The 16,292-nt window shown below is 43.5% G+C and overlaps 1 pseudogene; it reads left to right on the top strand.

Annotated features, from left to right (window-relative positions):
- The window catches only part of LOC132206246 (nuclear factor 7, brain-like), a 50,965-nt pseudogene extending 36,522 nt beyond the window's left edge, over positions 1-14,443 (top strand).
- The last annotated feature ends 1,849 nt before the right edge of the window (positions 14,444-16,292 follow it).

Raw genomic sequence — 16,292 nt, 5'->3', positions numbered from 1 at the left:
CAAGAACATCAACCGATCACCGAATATGTGAAAGACAAAATTTCTCTACCAACCTCCCCTGCCCTAATCCCACACTGCCCCAGGTTATCATAATCAATGATGAGGCCTTGGGCTAAGGAAACGCTTCAAATGCACTCACAAAGCCTCACTGAAAAGTTGTGCAACGTTCTGATCAACACCAGGGAAACCTTGAAACATCGAAGTGAAGGGAGAGCATCCGGGATGGATCTGCGTCCTTGGAATGTCTTCAAAAACAGCAAGCTGAAGACAAGCATCAACTGAAAAAGGGGCACATGGCAACCTCCCATTACCCCAAACACCACCTGTTCCACCACCACAAGTCATGCAATGGGGGCTTCAATCACCCGAGAGCTCACTTTTAGTGTGGAAGCAAGTCAGCTTGTAAGCATCACAGACTGCTGAAGAGACAATGATGTCTTCAGTCCGAATCCTTCTCCCATCAGAACTCCATCTTCCTACCTCCTGGTTTGGAGCTGAGGATATTGGTCGACATCACAACAGGTTACATTTTAATACAAGGAGAAATATCAGACACAATAAACAAAGCCCAATCTTCCAATGCAGCATAATGGCCACAGAAAACATTAAAGCACTTTACACCCTTAAGTTGATGTTATCTCCTGTGAACAAGACTCCACTTGTGAATCTGCTCCATTCACCTTATCCAGTCCCTTCAGGAGCATCTACAGGTGTTTTCCTACTCTCCTGTCTCTGAGTCCACAACATCGGCCAGACAACAGACAGATGACAGTAAATCCTACCCCCCACCAGGATGTGAGAGAGAATTCATCCCCAAGGTCGAGTTCAAGGCTAAGACCAATGTTCCACCACCACATCCACACCCCACAACGCGTGAATCCCATCACCGACCTCTGCTCTTCCTCTCTATCCTGTAGTTTTGCTGAAGCTATTAAAATGTTGATTGGAAGTGTTAATCCTCTGGAACGGCTCAACAAGATGCTCGGGCAACAGACTCAGCCAGATACAAAACGGGCAACATATTTATGGAGTTGGCCTCTCAAGCCTCCCCTTACAGTAATATTCCTGTGCCTGTGAGGAAAAATATTCAATATTCCCCATGCACCCAGTCTAACACCTCGAGCTCCTGTTCCCTGGGTGGTACTCAGGCTTCAATGGAGATCCCAGCACCAGGCTTGGATTTGACAGATCTCAGTGGGAAGTGGTGAAGTGGAAAAGGCTCGAAGATATTTCTCAGGAACCTAGGCGGTTCACCTCCCTCCCATAATGCTTTGGAGCTGTTTCTGGGCCTGTTCCATCAACTAAGAACTAGGGTCTGTACAGACCTCATTTCCAGCAGCTTCCACAGAGACACTGATTCTTTGAGAGGGAGGAGGAAAGGAAAGGAACAATTTTACACCTTCTGCATTTCCATGGGAAGGCACCATGGGTGAGTGTAAGGAAGTGTTAGGAATGATGGAAAAGTGGGGTAGCCTGATGCAGTGTTCAACACAAGCTGGTGGCACAACCTCGCATTTCCCACTGAGGCACTTTACAGCCTCGAGAACTCAATATTGAGTCCCACAACTTCAGAGCATAACCTCTTGTCCTGTGTTTTAATTACAACTTCTCCAACCACTGCCCCCCAAGCCCCCAGGCCTGTCTTGGTCATGTCTAGTTGGCTTTGCTTTCACAGAGCAAACATACATTTATCCTTTGCACACTGAACATTTAAACCTATTTACATTTCCATATCGCCCTTTGTGTTTTGCTTCGGGACCTCTCACAGTTTGTTCCACTTGCTCATCCTCCCCCTCTGACAGTAACACAAAATACGCAATTTCCCAGCCCCTTTCAGTTCTGAAACAGTCATTCTAGACTCAAGATGTTAACTCTGTTTCTCTCTCAACAAATGCTGCCAGACCTGCTGAGTTTGTACTGCCATTGAATGTGATTATTACTTTTACAATCACATTACAGACTGCAGCTGTAGGTAGTAATGCTAGAGACTCCAGTTCCACGTCTTTGAATCTCTCCTGCTTTCATACACCTAGCTGCCGGTAAATGTTAGAAGGATTTGCAAGCCGATCCTCAACCTGTTTGGCCGAATTATGAGCACAACTTCCTTAACCATCAATTCTGCAGGTGCAACTTGAACCAGGGGCAGGGACACTACTAATGTTCCATAAGACCTCTGCTTCCCAGGAAAATTCCAATGAGTTGATTTGGAGGAGAATGAAAAATAAAGCAATATACCATCGAGTGACAGCAATCAGCAGTGCTGGGAAAAATAAAATTGTGCTGCTGGTACAGCAAGTGATTAAAAAGATAGAATGTTGTTGTTCAGTGCAATTGGAATGGACGTTTTAATTCAGCTGGACAGGAGCATATTGAGATCACATGTGCAGTCTGTGTGCACTTGAGTTCTCCTTATTTGAAAAAAATGATATAATTGTGAAAGAAGCAATTCAGAGAAGGTTCAATTGACTTAATCCTGTGAAATAGGCTTATTTTACAGAGAAAGGTTGTATAGGATGGGCCAAAGGGCTGGAAATTCATCATGATATTCCAGAGCTACATGAGAAAATAGATTGTATAGGATGGAAAAATAAACAGTGACACTTGACAAGCTGCATGACCTTGTATGAGTCCTGTGAACATTGCTTTATGGACTGAAGACAACCACCAGTTTTCTCGCCGCCTCCATCTCCGAGCTTATTTCTTTAACCGTGAGCCTAACCCTCCATCTACTGACCCCTTCTCCAACCCCCCCCATCACAGCTCCTCCTCCTGGAGACCACCCCAAGGCCTCCTAACTTCCCTTGATCTCTTCATCTCTAACTGTCATCGAGACATCTATCGCCTCAACCTCTCCACCCTCTTCCTCCACAGCCCTCCGCGCCCACCACTCCCATCCCAAACTCACCATAAAACCCGTGGACAAGGGAGGCACAGTTGTCGTATGGCGCACTGACATCTATATCACCAAGCCCAGACGCCAGCTCTCTGACCCCTCCTCCTATCGCCCCCTTGATCATGACTCCATCCCAAGGACCAGACCATCATCACCCAAACCGTCCACAACTTCATCACGTAAAGTGACCTCTCACTCACAGCCTCGAACCTCATCATTCCCCAACCCCGCACTGCCTGCTTCTGTCTCCTTCCCAAAACCCACAAACCTGACTGCCGTTGTTGATCCATTGTCTCTGCCTGCTCCCTCCCACCAAACCTATCTCCACCTATCTCGACTCCATTTTCTCACCCTTGGTCCAGGAACTCCTTACCCACGTCTGTGACAGCACCCACGCTCTCTACCTCCTCCAGAAGTTCAAATTCCCTGGTCCCCAACACCTCATTTTTACTATGGACGTCCAGTCCCTATACACCTGTATGCCCCATGCAGATAAAGGCCCTCTTCTTCTTCCTGTCCCGCAGGCCCGATCAGTCCACCTCTACTGACACCCTCATCCACTGAGCTGAACTTGTCCTCACCCTCAACAACTTCTCTTTCAATTCCTCCCACTTCCTATAGACAAAGGGGGTGGCCCTGGGTACCCACATGGGCCCAAGCTATGCCTGCCTCTTTATAGGATACGTGAAACAATCTCTCTTGCAAAGCTACACTGGCCCTATTTCCCATCTCTTTCTCCGTTACATTGATGACTGTATTGGCACCACCTCGTGCTCCCACGAGGAGCTTGACAGTTCATCCACTTCACTAACACCTTTCACCTCAACCTTAAGTTCACCTGGACCATCTCTGATACCTCTCTCTCCTTCCTGGACCTCTCTGTCTCCATCTCTGGCATCCACCTGGAAAACGATCTCTATTTTAAGCCTGCCGACTCCCACAACTACCTAGAATACTTCTCTCACCCACCTTCCTGTAAAAAGGCCATCCCCTATTCTAAATTCCTTCGCCTCCGCTACATCCGCTCCTGAGATGAAGCATTCCACTCCTGAAAATCCCAGATGTCCTCTTTCTTCAAGGACTGCAACTTCCGCTCCACAGTGATCAAAATTCCCTCGACCGTGTCTCCCGCATTTCCCACAACTCATCCCTCACACCCCCTAACTGCAATAATAACCAAAACAGAATCCCCCTGGTCCTCACGTACCACTCCACCAACCTCCAAATCCAACGTACCCATCCTCCGACGTTTCCGCCATCTGCAATCTGCCCCATCACCAAAGACATTTTTGCCTCCCCACCCTTATGGGCTTTTTAGAGGGACCACTCTCTCCGTGACTCCCTTGTCTGCTCCACACTCCCCACCAGCCCCACCACCCCCAGCACTTTTCCCTGCAACCAAAGCAAGTGCTACACCTGCCCCTATACCTCCCCCCTCACCCCCATCCCAGGCCCTAAAAAGATCTTCCATATCAAACAGATGTTCACCTGCACATCTGCTAATGTGACATACGGTATCCATTGTTCCCGTTGGGGCCTCCTCTACATCAGGGAAACCAAGCAGAGGCTTGGGGACAGCTTTGTGGAACACCTACACTCAGTTTGCAACAAAAAAACTACAGCTCCAGGTCGTGAACTATTTCAACTCCACCCCCCACCCCCACCACTCCTCAGACGACAAGTCCATCCTGGGCCTCCTGCATTGCCAGAACGACGCCACCCAAAAGATGCAGGAACAGCATCTCATATTTCACTTGCGAACCCTGCAACCCAATGGTATCAATGTGGACTTCACAAGCTTGAAAATCTCCCCTCCCCCGACCGCATCCCAAAACCAGCCCAGCTAGTTCCCTCCTCTCTAACCTTTCCTTCCACCTGAAGCCCCAACCCCATCTCCTACCCACTAACCTCATCCTGCCTCCTTCATTCACCTTCACAGGCTCTAACCCTACCTCTTTGACCTGTCTGTCTCCTCTCCACCTATCTTCTCCTTTATCCATCTCCAATTCCCCTTACTCCCTACTTATTTCAGAATCCCCTTCTACTCCCCCATTTCTGAAGAAGGGTCTCGACCCGAAATGTCAGCTTTCCTGCTCCTCTCTTGCTACTTGGCCTGCTGTGTTCATCCAGCTTGACACCGTGTTATCTCTTGTTTTTCTGTAGCTGTTTTCTGTACTGGCCAGAAGTTTTGTCTTCTGTAGTGGTTTTTTCTGTGTCTTGTTGTTTGTTACACTGCATAAGAGGGAGGGAGTTTCATTCCAAGTCGTTGGATTCCGCCTCAGACCAAAACCCTGAACAGTGCCAGGAACAAGCTCAGCCTCTAGACTGGCCGTCAATTGAGGGGTCCCCTATTGCCAGAAGGGCTTGAGGTTTATTGTCTCTTCCCTCTCTTTTTCATATTTAAGCAAATTGCTGTTGTCAAGCCTTCTCTTAACTACATTTAACTGAATCTGAAAAGAACTGCTTGGATGCACTGTGTGACCCAGACAGAAGTCAAACATCTTGAGCCTATTCTCATTGGAGCTGTGAAATGGTCACATCATTCTGGAATGGTCACGTCATTCCTTGATGTCACAATGACCTGACCCTGCAATTAAGGGTTAGAAACCACCGTTGACAATTGGTCATGTGAATGTGCACTGAATTTCCAAATTATACGTTATCTGTAGACAAGATGTCTGTCGATATAAATATCTAGGATTAAACTAAAAAATCAACTAAACATTTTGTGTCTCTCCTTCCTTCTTTTACTCACTGCTTCAGTCAACTCACTCAGTTCCATCCTCCATCTCTTCACATGTTTCCCAGTCTGGAGCAGGGATTTGTGTTTCCGTTTCTGCTCTGCATTGGAACGTGAAATCCCAAAGAGTAATTCTAAACATCGAAGGGTGACAAAGCTGTATTTGCATGCACTTTGGGAATTTAAAGTATCCCCCTCAGCCCCTCAATTCCAATGGAGTTCATGCTGACTCTCTCTTTCACACTCCGATTCAGTTTAACACTGACTCATTCCTTCCTCACAAGATAAGGCTCAGTCTGAAGATCTGCCCCTTTGCTTCTCCCCTCCGATATCACACATTTCCACATTTTCCTCTATCACCTAATTACTATCTCGGATATCGTCCATTTCCATTGCTACCTCATGCCTGATACCTTTTCCCTGCTGTTATTATCTGACACTTCCCTCACTGAGCTACCACATTCAACTTTTCAAAGTGACAGGAAGTCAGAGCAAAGATGTTCAGTAAAGCAATCACTTCATTATTTTTGACTGGGTCCAGCAATGTTCCTAAAATGTAATAGAACTATGATGTTTTTACAACATTTTTCAGAATATATGTACAAATGACAACAAATCTAATTGAGCTGTTGCTCACTATTTGATGCCAGAGCAAGCTTGATGGGCTGAGTTGCCTAGCCTACACCTAGTTTTTTTTGAAACAAGAGAAGCACAACACAAACTACAAACCATTTTCTGAAAGTGAAAACATTCCTCATTCCTCATTATTCAGCTTCTTGCATCACTATTAAAGTGAAACACAGAAATCAGAGCATTTCAGGGATGAGGTAGGTTTGGAAATTTTGATTTTGCTGGACATAATTGTCGTTTTTATTTGCTTGCTGTGTATGAAATACACAACTGGCAAGGACATTTTCAAACAACATTTGACACAAAACCACATAAAGGTCATATGTTAATAAGCATAATCAACGTGTATGGTTTATGAAGTATTTTAACAGTCAGAAATAATGTAGAGAGATGGGACGCTTTGGCAGTGAATTTAGGTGTTTTAGATTTTAAGCAACTGGAGACACTGCTGGATGTGGGAGTACTGCGGAAATTGGGAGAAAGGGGTCAAAATGGGTGGCACAGATAGTTGTGAGGCTGGTGGGGCTGAAGAAGATGACAGATGAGGGGAAGAATGACAACATGGAATGGTTTATAAATAAGACTAATAATTTTACAATCAATGCAGATTTTTCACTTGCAGCACTGCCCAGAATGAGCACTTTACAGCCATCAGCGTTCGTATTTTGATTACAAACTTCTCTCCCATGTCTCTTCGCATAAAGTTGCTCGAAGCAAAGCCAACCTATTTTCAATTACTCAGACTTACCATTAATATCAATTTTGCATGTTGACCACTCCTTTACCACCAGTAGCATTTTCTTTGACTTTTGCTATGAGCACCCTCTTGTCTGTTCCATTTAATTATCCTCCCCTGTGTCAACACCATAAAAGCATCGTTTTTCACCCTCTTTCCAGGTTACAAAGAGGAGTCATTGGACTCAAAACATTACATTGTTTCTTTCTCCATGAATGTTGCCAGACCTGCTGAATTTCTCCAGAAATTTATCTTACTTTATTTGTGATGACTATCAACGAATAAATAGGCTTCTGCAAACTCCCTGTAGTGTGGCTCAAAAGTTTCTGAAGGGATTAAATAAATTAAAATAAAGTTACATTTTATATCAGGCTTGTACCGCTCACATATTTAAATTCATGGCAGCTTCACAGAGAAATTACCAATTCCTCTGCCGTGTCTGCTCCCAAGATGGGGTGTTCCACTCCTGCACAGATGTCCTCCTACTTCAAGGACTGTAACGTTCCCCCCTCTGGAGATCAAAAATGCCCTCAAATGCATCTCTTGCATTTTCTGTACTTCTGCCCTCACATTCTCTCCCCCCAACAAAAATGAAGACAGAATCTTCCTTGTTCTCACATATCACCCCACTAACCTCTGCATCCAATGCCACTTCTGCCACCTACAAACGGATCTCACAACCAAAGAGATATTTCCCTCCCCACCCTATCTGCCTTTCTTAGGGACCGCACTCTCCATGACTCCCTCATCTTCTTCATGCTCCCCACTAACCCCACCACCCCCAGCACCTTTCCCCTCAACTGCAGGTTGTGCTTTTCACCTGCCCCTACAACACAACCCCCTCCCCATTCAAGGCACAAAACAAGCGCTAATCATATCAGACAGGGGTTTACCTGCACATCCATCAACTTGGTCTACCGTATCTGATGCTCAAAATGTGGCCTCCTCTACAGCAGTGAGACCAAGCATAGACTCAGACTATCTGCGTTCAGTTCGCAACAAACAACACCTTCGGTCAAACCACTCCCACTCCCTGGGTGTCATATCCATCCTGGTCCTCCTCCAGTGTCACATTGTCACCACCTGGAAACTGGAGGAGCAGCACCCCATATTCCGCCTTGACAGCCTCAGCCCAATGGCCTAAACATGGAATTAACCAGTTTTAAAGTCTCCCCACCGCCCCCCCGCCAACCTCAACACATGACCAACCCTCTCGCTTATCCCTGCCTCCTTAACCAGATACAACCTGTTCATCTTCACTCCCACCTATCTGCCCCACCATCCCACTGACCAATCCCCACCAGTCTCTACCTGCATTCACCTATCACCATCCCACTTACTTTCCCCAGCCACACCCTTCCTCTTTCTGTTTGTTTCCCAGCTCCCCCCCCCCGCCTACCCATTTCAGAAGAACGCTCCAAACACGTGCTCCTAAGATGCTGCTCGGCCTGCTGTGTTCATCCAGCTTCACACTTTGTTATCCCTAACACGAAACGTCAGCTTTCCTGCTCCTCTGATACTGGCTGGCCTGGTGTGTTCTTCCAGCTCCATACTGTGTTGTCAACGTTAGGAAATTGTGTTTCACTGGGTTACTGACTTATCCAGTTACATTGTACAGACGTTATTCGACAAACCACCTTAACAACAGTTAAGAAGTTCCATTCACTTAATTAATGATCAGATTGTGTGACGTGCCAACTCACCCTGAACTCTAGAGAATATAGAAAAAGCTAGCTCGTGGCTGAAAGGAATAAATCCTCCACCACGGGTCGCGTGAACTGACTTTCAGCAAAGACACCAGTGTGTGCGAAAGTGACTATTAAGAGGGGCATCATCGCCCCGGAAATAAAGGGCCACGGTAGGAGGCGATGTGCAATGTGCCTTGTTAAAAGTGCCCCACAGCATCAACAATGAGCTCGCCACTATTTCAGAAGAGGAGTTCGCATCTGCTTTGTTAGCTGTCTGAAGGACAGTCCCCTCCTTCATCTCTCCCACGCCAACCCAGCTCCTAATTTTATCGGTGATTGTTTATTATTCCATTGCTTTTCTCTAATCGTATTTATTATTTGTACAAAAATTGTTTCTTCATCCTTTGACAGGACCTGGAGCGGCAAGGGAACAAATGCAATGTCGTGAATAACATAATGTCTTCACAGCAGTTCGGTAAACATTGTGATGTAAGTGGTTTGACTCGGAAAGTAAAAACAGAAGTTGCTGGAAAAGCTCAGCAGGTCTGGCAGCATCTGTGAAGGAAAAAAACAGATTGAATGTTTCGGGTCCGGTGACCTTTCCTCAGAACTGGAAGTGTTAACTGTTTTTCCCTTCACTGCTGCTGAGCTTTTCCAGCAACTTTGTTTTTGTTCCTGATTTACTGTATCCGCAGTTCTTTCGGTTTTTATTTAGTATTTGACTGACTCAGGAAGTACTTGATCATGGATTCCCGACAACAGGGAGACAGTTTGTTCCATTTGTTTGGATTTCTTCACTGACCGGGTTATGCTGGATTGTGGGCACAACTTCTGCCACTCCTGTATCACCCAGAGTTGGGAAAAGCAGGAGATTAAATCCTGCCCGGAATGTAGACAGGACGTTCCGGAAAGAAACCGGTAAAGCGAGCCTTAGCGAATCTGGCCGAGAAAGTTCGAAAATTAAAGCTGGATCCCCAAGGAAAAGAAAATAAACTTTATCGTGAGGAACATGAGGAACAACTGAAGTTGTTTTGTGAAACTGTCATGAAATTGATCTGTTACACTTGTGCGGTTTCCCGGGAACATACATCTCACAACTTCATATCAATTAAAGAAGCTGTTGAAAGCTACAAGGTCAAAAGAACCGATTTCACTGCCTAATTGTGTTATCACAGCTTAAAATGGGAGGTTTCAGAAATGGAGAGGCAGCAGAAACAGAGAATTTCCCAAGTTTGGGGAAAGGCTCCAAGCATTCATTTTCTGGAAATTGGGGAAAGGCTCCAAGCATTCATTTTCCGGAAATTGGTTTGGAGTCTCAAAAGAAGGCTTTATTCAAGCGGACCCAAGGAAAACCAGACCACGACTAACTTGGATGAGAACTCTGCTGATTACTGGAAATCCATTCCATTTATACACATTCAGTCATGTGTGCATACTTCATTATTCAAATGACAACTTTATCAGCCCATAATCGTACAATAAACAAATGTCTCCAATCCTAGGCACATATCTTCATTCATCCAAGCATGGGGCCACTTAATCATGTCTTAGCTTGTTTTGTCAGGTATTATGTGCCCTATTCCCTATCTGTTTAATATCTTATCTTCATCTCCCTCTTCTGTATCTTAATGAGTTTATATTTTCTACTTCCCAAGGCCCAACTGGACATTCTGCTGATCTTGGCCTTTAGGGTTTACAAAGTTCATCTGGAGAATTCTATTCCCTTGGTTTTAATGTTACAGTCTAATGTCTTCAGGTAATACTGATCTTCCTAATGTAGATCTTACCAGGTGTACGCCCTGTGCTATGTAACCTGTCTCTGTCTCTGTCCAAGAGTTTATTTTTCACCCTATGATGTGAATGTCCTTGCTTACTGTGATCTGTCTGTACTGCTCAGAAACAGAGCTTTTCACTGTGCTAAGGTACACATGGCAAAAAACCCATCAATCAACTAACTTATTGTTTCAACCATCCCACACGTAGCAAGTTTAGTTATTCCAATTAATTCTAATCACTGTCCCAATAATCAAGCTCTTTCTGTGTTATCTACTCACTTGTATCTAAGTTCAGATGTGAACAACATCTCTACATCTATCCTGTTGAATAATTTCAGAATTTTAAGGATTTCCATCACGTCACCTCTCAAATTTCTCTTTTATCAGGAAATGTTCCTAACCTTTCCCCTTGGATAAATCCCCTCATTTCTGGTATAATTATTATAAATTTTCTTTACGCTATCAACAGCAAGTAATCATGCATGTGAAATTTCTGCTGTTGAGATCTGCTGATTCATTCCCAGCCAATTCAGATTTGTGTCTTGTCTTTTTCAGGAAGAAAATTGTGAGAAAAGCAGGTAGGACATATTTATTAGTGAAACAATAGGTGCTTAAGTAAAATTGTTCAGAAACATTTGATAATCAACTTATCATGATCTCTTTAACATTTGAAAGATTGACAGGAAAAATGACATACTGGAGTTAGTCGATGGTGCCTTCAAAGATGGAATTTTTCGTGGCCTTTCACAGTACACAATTTGGGGAGAATTCCTGAATGTCATTAAGCCTGGTAAAACTCCTAAAAGCTGCTTATGTCTTGATTTAGACTTTATAATTGATGCATTGTACATAAATATACCAATGTAGATTTAAGAATGAAATAGTGCAAAATAAGGTAGTTTGAAATTAAGTGTTTGGTGGGAAACAAATTGTTAGTCATGCATCAAATCTATCATCTAAACAAGGATCAACTTCAACTAGTTATCTCAAATATTAGCTCCACAAATCTGTAATAACTTGCCTCTACAGATTGATCACAAAAATAGGTTCTGGGGTGAATACTTCATCTATCACTTGTCAAATTTCAGCAAGCAGAAATCCTGCTATTCCCAGCAGAAAATCTCTCCCTTGTAATGTTCATCCTTCACATGGTGAATCATAACCATCAGGCTCATGGTAGGAAGTGTGAGGCTTTTAAAAAAATTCCTTTGTGCGATGTGATGCTGCTCAATGGGCCAATATTTAATGCTCATTCCTAATTGATGTTGAGAAGGCAGTGATGAGGTGCTTTCTTGAACCACTTCAGTTTCATTTTTTTTTTGGATGGTCTCTGGGTGTTGCTAAGAAATTCAATATTTCATGCATATCCCCAGTTGATCTTGAACTAACTGATTGTCGAGGCTTATTCAGAGGTCAATCAAGTGGCTCTGCATTCACGTGTAAGTTAGGGTAAAGTTGACAAATTTCATTCCCTAAATAAAAACCAAAAGAACTGCAGATGCTGTAAATCAGGAACAAAAGCAAAGTTGCTGGAAAAGCTCAACAGGTTTGGCAGCATCTGTGAAGGAAAAAACAGTTAACATTTCGGGTCTGGTGACTCTTCCATTAACTCTTTTTTTTTACTTCACAGATGCTGCCAGACCTGCTCAGATTTTCCAGCAACTTTGTTTTTGTACATTTCATTCCTTAACTGACATGTTCATCATATCTGAGACAAGCTTTCAATTACATATTTTAATTTTAAAATTCACTAACTAAATTTAATTTCTACCTGTGCCTTGTTGGGATTGGAACTCCAAACCTAAGCACAGATTGAGTGAGTGGACAAAAACTTAGAAGACGGAAATTAATGTGCAAAAGAATGAGGTCTTACACTTTGGTAGGAAGAATCAAAAGGTAGACTATTATTTAATAACAAAAGGTTCCAAAAAATCTACAGCACAGAGGTCTGGGAATTCTTATGAATGAAACTTGAAAAGCTCACAAGCAGGTGCAGCAAGTAATTAAGAAGGTAAGTGGAATTTTGGGCTTTATTGCGCAGGGTTAGAGTTTAAAAATAGAGAGATTTTTTGCAAGTGTACAGGGTTTTGGTGAAGTTTACAGTTTTAGTCCCCTTTAAAAGTGGACATACTGGCATTGGAGGCAATTCAAAAGACGTTCACAAGGCTGTTTCTTGGAATGAAACGGCTAACATATCAAGAATCACTAAAAAGGTTAGGGCCTTTTTTCATTTGAGTTTAGAAGAATGAGAGGTGATCATATTGAAACATTCAAGATTCTGAGGAGAGGGTTGATCGAGTAAGTGTTAAAAAGATGCTCCCACTTTAGGGAATCTTGAACAAAGGGACATAATTACAGAATAACAGGACACTCATTTACAACTGAGATAATGAGGGAATGTATTCTTACAGAATAGTGAATGTCTGAAATTCTCTACCCCAGACAATTGTGACTGTCAGATCACTGTAAGTATTTAACAGGAGGTAGGCAGATGGGAATTAATGTCTCTGAGGAGCTGGCACAGAAGCAGAGTTGAGTTACAGAATCAGTCATAACGCATAGAAACAGACCTTTCACCCCAACTTGTCTATGCTGACCATGTTTCCTAAATTGAATTAGTCCCATTTGTCTACGTTTGGGCCAATATCCCTCTGAGGTGTGGGACAAGTCACCTGTGATCTTGTTGAATAATTAGGCAGACTTGAGGGCTTATGTTCTTATGTTCATCAGGATGTCTGGATTACCAGTCTAGTGAAATTACTCTACCCAAGTGACTTCCCGTCCTGTTGCTGCATGGTTGCATGGGAAGGAGAAAGAGTGATGAGGTTACAAAATCAACTGGTGTTCACTGTATTTGTGGAGAGGAATATGATTGCACATCACTTAGAAGGCTTATACTTAGGGCTGATCAGGGAAACATTCCATTGATCCTAATCAAAAGTTCGTTAATCCTCCAGCTTGCCAGGTTGATAGGAAGTTTGACAACAACAAAAGCCCCATATAAAGCCCCATATCAATGTGGACTTCACCAGTTTCAAAATCTCCCCTTCCCCTACTGCATCCCTAAACCAGCCCAGTTCGTCCCCTCCCCCCACTGCACCACACAACCAGCCCAGCTCTTCCCCCCCACCCACTGCATCCCAAAACCAATCCAACCTGTCTCTGCCTCCCTAACCGGTTCTTCCTCTCACCCATCCCTTCCTCCCACCCCAAGCCGCACCCCCAGCTACCTACTAACCTCATCCCACCTCCTTGACCTGTCCGTCTTCCCTGGACTGACCTATCCCCTCCCTACCTCCCCACCTATACTCTCTCCACCTATCTTCTTTACTCTCCATCTTCGGTCCGCCTCCCCCTCTCTCCCTATTTATTCCAGTTCCTTCTCCCCATCCCCCTCTCTGATGAAGGGTCTAGGCCCGAAACGTCAGCTTTTGTGCTCCTGAGATGCTGCTTGGCCTGCTGTGTTCATCCAGCCTCACATTTTATTATCTTGGAATTCTCCAGCATCTGCAGTTCCCATTATCCCCCATATAAAGCTGTTTATTTATTTGGGCCAAACAAGAGGTAGCTGCAGTTTAAGACCTTGACCAACATTTTCAAGTCAGAATTGGTGAGATTTTTAACTTTCTATAAGCATGTATAAACAATGATAACAACCTTCATATCCCAAAATATTAACATGATTGGTGCTTCATAATGTGCATCTGAGACCCCATCTTTAGCACGTGGTATGACAGTTCCAGCAAAAAGAGAGTGAGTTTTTTGTTTTTACTTTACAAAACCGCGAGTGTTTCACCAGATTGCTGCTTTGTCAGATGACTAATTCTTCTGGTGTTTTCTGTCCAATGGAAACTTATCCTTTTGGAAGTGAAGGGCACAGCTTTCGGGTGTCTACACATGGTTGTGCTGAGAACACATCGGACAAGTGTGAGGAATGCCAATGTGTTGCATGTGGAGGAACTTCACAAGGGGCAGAACTGAAGTTTCAATTTGGATCCTCCTGCTGTTTAAATTTAACTCAGATGGAGCAGCCTTCTTCTCCAGAAATGTCTCTGCAGAGTAATGGGAATGTTCCTATTGGTCAGTGAGACTGTCCTCTGCTTGGGGCTGAGTAGAAGGAGATCAACATTTGTCCCACCCATTCAGTCAGAAACTGAGTGTGATCTGAGGGCAGTGAGGAGGGTCTAGGGTGGAACTGCTTCTTCTGTCTGTCCTGTTCTGTTAATCTGTCTGTTTTTATGCATATATTTTGTTGAAATTTATGGATATAGTACTGTTTTTGGGATGTATAATGGTGATGTTGGTTTGCTATGATAGGGTTAGGGTGAGGTATCTATGTTGAGTTCCATCATCTGATGGTGTTGTAGAAGAGACCTAACGGTTCACGTGTATATATATCTTTGAAATTGGTACCACATGTAGACAGAGTGGTTAAGAAGGCGTTTGATACACTTGCTTTCATTATTCAAACTTTTGGGTATGGAAGTTGGGACATCATGTTGAGGTTGTACAGAATGTTGTTGAGGCTTCTTCTGGGGTACTGTGTACAATTCTGCTATAGGAAGGATATTATTAAACTGAAGATGGTTCAGAAAAGATTTGCCAGAATGTAATTGGGACTGAAGTGTTTGAGTTATATAGACAGGCTGGATTGGATGGGACTTTAGTCATTCGAGCATAGATGTTGAGGAATGACCTTATAGAGGTTTATAAAATCATGAGGTGCAGAGATAAGGTGTATAGCAAAGGCCTTTACCTAGGTTGAGTGAGTGAGTTTGAAACTAGGGTTCATACTTTAAGGCGAGGAGAGAGAGATTTAAAAAGACTTGAAGGGCAACTTTTTTACACAGTGGTTCGTGTATGGAATGAACTGCGAGAAAGTGATGGCTGCAGGTACAATTACAACATTTAAAAGATATTTGGACAGGTACATGAATAGGAAAGGTTTGGATGGATGTGGTCAAATGCAGGCAAGTCGGTCTAGTTTAGTTTGGGATCATGGCTGGTGTGGTCCAGTTGGACTGAAGGGTCTGTTTCCATGCTGTATGACTTTAGGACTCTATCTTGAATGGACGATGGTGGAATAACCATGAATGTGAGTCCCTCCCCATATATACAGATGTCCCACCAATATACAAATATCCTTCTATTCATGTACACATACAGTTCTAACATATACACACACCTGCCCACGGACATGCACCCTCTTCACATGCACACACCCATATCAATATGCAGATTGTTAATCACACACCCACCCTTATCAATCTACACAGTTGCATATACCCTTACTTGTATGTACATATATACCTAGCCATGTACAGACACTTTGATCCATATGCACATGCACCTGTACCCATATATATGCATTCCCCAAGTGTCACAACCTGCTGGGGTAGATGCAGTGGAAAACAAGCCCCACTAATCCCAGGGTTATCACAAATCTGAAGAAATTTAGTCAAACTATCCAAAGTCTCCAATTTATGTGACGTAGATTAAGTTAAAACGCTCACTAGGTTTGTCTGCTTAACAAGAAAGTAACATTTTATTGGTCTTTAACCAATGGCAAAAAGGAAATATGAATTGCTAAGTTAGAGCTGTAAATCCTAAACTCTACTCATGCTTAAACTCTCCCTTCACAAATTGACTAAACAATGCGTGTAGGCAACAAGGCTGGATATTAAGGGTAGTAAAGGGAAAAAAAAAATCAGGGAAACGTAGTTTGATTGCAGCAGTCTGGACCACAAGAGTTACAAGTTACTTTATTTCTGTTTATGCTGATTCCTTTCAGTTAGAACATAGAAACGTACAGCACAGTACAGGCCCTTTG

Source organism: Stegostoma tigrinum, chromosome 34 (genome assembly GCF_030684315.1).
Source record: "Stegostoma tigrinum isolate sSteTig4 chromosome 34, sSteTig4.hap1, whole genome shotgun sequence".
Classification (NCBI taxonomy): Eukaryota; Metazoa; Chordata; class Chondrichthyes; order Orectolobiformes; family Stegostomatidae; genus Stegostoma; species Stegostoma tigrinum.
This window is presented reverse-complemented; position numbering and strand designations above follow the sequence as displayed.